This window comes from Schistocerca piceifrons, chromosome 7, assembly GCF_021461385.2.
Source record: "Schistocerca piceifrons isolate TAMUIC-IGC-003096 chromosome 7, iqSchPice1.1, whole genome shotgun sequence".
Classification (NCBI taxonomy): domain Eukaryota; kingdom Metazoa; phylum Arthropoda; class Insecta; order Orthoptera; family Acrididae; genus Schistocerca; species Schistocerca piceifrons.
In genome coordinates, this window is record NC_060144.1 from 471,912,611 (window position 1) to 471,917,926 (window position 5,316).

The 5,316-nt window shown below is 43.3% G+C and overlaps 1 non-coding gene across 1 annotated transcript; it reads left to right on the top strand.

The window, feature by feature from the left end:
• The first annotated feature begins 201 nt into the window (after nt 1–201).
• On the top strand, nt 202–274 carry Trnaa-cgc. The gene has a single exon. It is a non-coding gene; the product is annotated as a tRNA-Ala (tRNA).
• The last annotated feature ends 5,042 nt before the right edge of the window (nt 275–5,316 follow it).

Consider the following 5,316-nt stretch of genomic DNA (forward strand, 5'->3'; position numbering starts at 1 on the left):
TTCAAACCAAAAAGTCCACATCTGCCAATTAAAATTGTAGTTTTATTCAAGCATTCAATTTTCATTTCATTATACGTTCTTTCTCATCGTGTTGTTTATGCCGAGGACAGCACAGGTACGGAATAAAATTTGTAAATTCGGACAACATGTGTCTTCCTATTCTAGCCCACATCGACACATGTCATCCGAATTGAAATGCCGAGCGAGGTGGCGCAGTGGTTAGCGCACTGGACTCGCATTCGGGAGGACGACGGTTCAATCCCGTCTCCGGCCATCCTGATTTAGGTTTTCCGTGCTTTCCCTAAATCGTTTCAGGCGAATGCCGAGATGGTTCCCTTGAAAGGGCACGGCCGATTTCTTTTCCAATCCTTCCCTAACCCGAGCTTGCGCTCCGTCTCTAATGACCTCGTTGTCGACGGGACGTTAAACACTAACCACCACCACCACCACCGAATTGAAATATTTTATTCAGCTACTCAAAAATGATTTTCATAACCATCGTGTCTTGCATAGTTGGTGTTTAAATGACTGGCAACCTCTTTCTCGCAAAATTGCTACATAATGTAATTTTGCTGTGTTATGCAGGTAACAGTAAGCCTGCATTCTCAGCGCATTTCAGTGATGAGCGCTGTATCTTCAGTGGTGGTGTCCTGTGTGTCACTGAGTCTGTCAACTTTCCTCGATCTGTCACTTTAAGCTTAGACTGTGCGCACATTGTCTCTCTGTAGGCGGTCTGCACTTTTTGAAATTTAGTTTACTAGTGTAAGTAACCCATCATGCCCTATGTTGAAGAAACTATGCCCTAAAGTTATGACCGTTGTAATGAATTGACAAAAGCTATCTAACTGTGAAATTACCAGTGATCACTAAAAGAGCAAGATACACCTTAGAAGCGCAACGAAAAGGGCAGTGGGAAGCGCATCAATAGATCGAAAACAAGTAACGGGATAGCACGATTTAGGTACCCAAATCATCACCGAACCCCCGCCATGTTTCACTGTTGAGGCTAAAACTCGGCCAGAAGTTGGAAACAGTGTGAAACAAGACTCATCCGACCAAATGACTTTTTCTCATTGCTCAGTAGCCCAGGTTCTAAGGCTTCGGCACCACGTTTTCTAGTTACGCTCATTTGCAGCAGTGATGATCTGATTTGGAATTCCAACTCGCTCAATAATTCCCTGCTAATGGAGGTCCCTTCCTGTTGTTTTGGTGCTGACGGCGTTCACGAGTGCGACATTCAGTTTTGCAGTGACTTTTCAGTTCGATTTCCTTGGTTACGGAGGCACCCACCATGCGAGCAGTGACATCTACATCTACATCTACATTTATACTCCGCAAGCCACCCAACGGTGTGTGGCGGAGGGCACTTTACGTACCACTGTCATTACCTCCCTTTCCTGTTCCAGTCGCGTATGGTTCGTGGGAAGAACGACTGTCTGAAAGCCTCCGTGCGCGCTCTAATCTCTCTAATTTTACATTCGTGATCTCCTCGGGAGGTATAAGTAGGGGGAAGCAATATATTCGATACCTCATCCAGAAACGCACCCTCTCGAAACCTGGCGAGCAAGCTACACCGCGATGCAGAGCGCCTCTCTTGCAGAGTCTGCCACTTGAGTTTATTATCTCCGTAACGCTATCACGGTTACCAAATAACCCTGTGACGAAACGCGCCGCTCTTCTTTGCATCTTCTCTATCTCCTCCGTCAAACCGATCTGGTACGGATCTCACACTGATGAGCAATACTCAAGTATAGGTCGAACGAGTGTTTTGTAAGCCACCTCCTTTGTTGATGAAGTTGGAAACAGTGTGAAACAAGACTCATCCGACCAAATGACTTTTTCTCATTGCACAGTAGCCCAGGTTCTAAGGCTTCGGCACCACGTTTTCTAGTTACGCTCATTTGCAGCAGTGATGATCTGATTTGGAATTCCAACTCGCTCAATTTGCCCATGTTCGAACTCACTTAGCTCCGACACAATACACTCACAACCATTATTTTACGGACTATAAGAAACACTTTTCTCTTAGAAAAATTGCATTTAAAATTCGGGTGCGTATTATACTCGAAGTTAATGTAAAAACTTCCAGTGTTTGATCTGAAATTCCCTCCAGTCTTAAAAATGGCCATATATTCGATGCCGCGGGAAACCTATCTCTATCTGGCAACTTTGGATTCAACTGGCAGCAGCAAAGCACTGATGCGACAAACATGAGTTGTACGGATTCACAAGTTTGCTAATACTGTCCCCCTCCGGCCCCGTCAGCACAAACCCAGAATGATGTGTCATTGCACTCTGTGCCAGTGACAAAAGCAGAAATAATTAGTGATGCCGGTAACAGTACAATATTTTTGTTAGTAATTAGTTTCCTAATGGGAAAAAATTAAAGGTATTCGTATGGTGCGGTCTATAGATCGAAAGCAGTAGCATATGCAGAAGAACACGGAAACAGAGCAGTTGTGCGGCATTTTGGGGGTCCACCAACAGAAAAAATCATTCGTGATTGGTGGGCCACAAAGAAGAACTGAAAAAAATAAGGAAGACTAAATTTGCGAATAGAGGACTGAATGCGAAATGGAGAAAACTAGAAGATGACGTATTGAAGTGGATTCAAGGAGAGCGTCGAAATGGTATTAGAATTAATTCAAAACTGATTCAAACACACTCTCGTAAGCTAGAGCTGCAGTGGAACTTTACAGACTTTAAGGGTGGAACTGGTTAGTGCTACAGATTTATGAAGCCTCTTGGACTTAGTAAGCGAACCAAAATCAAAAATCTCAGAAAATGGCGCTAGAGTATGAAGAGAAAATATTATCTTTCCATCGCTTTATTATTCAAATCGAAATAAAACTGGTGTGGCCTCTCTGAAAAACGACAACACTGCAAAACATCTAGTGACAATTTTAAAGCCATTCAAAAATGCAATAGGAATGCTGGAGGTAGAGAAATTTCCCACAATTCATGTTTCTATTCTTATGGCTGCACAAACTGAAACGCCGTTGTAATGCAGGGTCCGAAGATACAGAGGTATATTTAAATTACAGTAGATCGAGGTTTTTGTTTAATGCACACAAGCTACATACTGTCGGAACAAAATCGCGATACCAAAAAATAATTAATGTAAAGCAATGAAATTTCGGTAATACATTTGTCTAGGGAACGTATGCAAGTGATTACCATCCCGAGATCACAGGTAAGCGCGAGATAAGCCATTGGAAATGTTAAATGCTGGTACATTAATAAACGGTGTATCCACCAGAATGTCGAATGCAAGCGTGCAAACACGCATGCACTTTATTGTACAGGAAGAGAATGTCAGTTTGTGGGATTGAATTCCATGCCTGTTGCACTCCCACAGTCAATATAAAGACGGTAAATGTTGTTTGTGGATGACGCTGGAATTGTCGTCCGATGACGTGCCATATATTCTCAATTGAAGGCACAGGTGGTGATCGAGCAGGCTAAGACAACATGTCGACACTCTGTACAGCGTGTTGGGTTTCAACAGCGGTATGTGGGTGAGCGTTATCTTGTTGGAAGACACTTCCTGAAATGCTGTTCATGAATGGCTGCATAATAGGTCGAATCATTGCGGTATGTGGGTGAGCGTTATCTTGTTGGAAGACACTGCCTTTAACGCTGCTCATGAATGGCCGCAAAATAGGTCGAATCATCAAACTGACGTACAAATTTACTGTCAGGGTGCGTGAGATGATCACGAGAGTGCTCCATCTGTCATACGAAATCGCACCCCATACTGTAACTCCAGGTGTACGACCAGTGTATGTATCACGTGGATAGGTTGGCTTCAGGCCCTCGACTGGACTCCTAATCAATACACGGCCATCAGTGGCACCGAGGCAGAACGAACTTCCATCAGCAAAACACAACAAACCTCCACCTTGCCCTCCAATGAGCCTTTGTTTGACAACGCCGAATTCGTAGTTGGCTGTGGTTTGGGGCCGGTGGAATGCACGCTACAGGCCGTCTAGCTCCGAGCTATCCTTGAAGTAACCGATTTGTAACAATCGCTGCATCACTGTGGTGCCAAATGGAGCTCAAATTTGTTGCTGCAGAAATAGTACGACACGCCACGGCCCTACGTCCCTCTCCATAGTGTCAGGTGGCCGACTGAAGACCCGCGACTGAAGACCCGTCTTCCTGCAATCGTAAATTCTCGTGAACACCGTTACAGTGGCTACATTCCTGCCAAGTGTTTCTGCCGTACTGCAGAATGAGACGTTAACAGTCCACTGAAACCCATTTAAAACACGTAGTTTTCGATCCAACTTGAAATAAACAGGTATCACTCACGTAAACAAAAGATGGATCTGTGTTTGTAGAATTATTGCAATGAAACTGGTTACTAAATTATAATTGTATTGAAGTGTATACGTCCTGTAATTGGTACGAACATTTTCCAAACCATGTATCTTTTGCATTTTATAAAAATAGTAAAAGGATTGTTATATTTCATATTTTGAGTATTTGCACACTCCTAAAATGTTAATGGTTGAAAATCCATATATGTATTTGCTCTGTAAGAGCCAGTGAAACTTTTGAAATATGTCATTAATTTTGAGGCAACAGTTGCAATAGTAATTTTATTAAAAAACCCTTTATAACATTACCGAGGATCGTTTGGAATTATAGAGGCAGCCATGTTGGCATTTAACGTCAGTGTCTTACGAGATTTTGTGCAAGAAGCATGTAATTGCTTAAGTAAGATGTACGTCAGTGTTGTAAGCATGTCAGCATTTTTGAGTTTTGTTAATGTAACATAATAATTATGACGTGATATAGAATAGACTTAGCCCCACACCAGTTTTATTTCGATTTGAATAATAAAGCGATGGAAAGATAATAAGTCAAATAGCGAATATGGACGAGGCTCCTCTGACATTGCCGAGCGGTCTGGGGCGCTGCAGTTATGGACGCACCTCCGCCGGGACCAGCCGCACAGGCTGGTCCCGGCGGAGGTTCGAGTCCTCCCTCGGGCGTGGGTGTCTGTGTTTGTCCTTAGGATAATTTAGGTTAAGTAGTGTGTAAGCTTAGGGACTGATGACCTTAGCAGTTAAGTCCCATAAGATTTCACACACATTTGAACATTTTTTCCTCTGACATTCGATGTGCCAAGTTACAGAACTGTTAGAATTGTTGCTATGAAAGGTGCTAAAACTGTAACTACACTGAAGAGCCAAAAAAACTGGTACACCTACCTCATATCGTGTAGGGCCCCCGCGAGGACAAAGAAGTGCCGCAAAACGACGTGGCATGGACTCGACTAATGTCTGAAGTAGTGCTAGAGGGAAATGA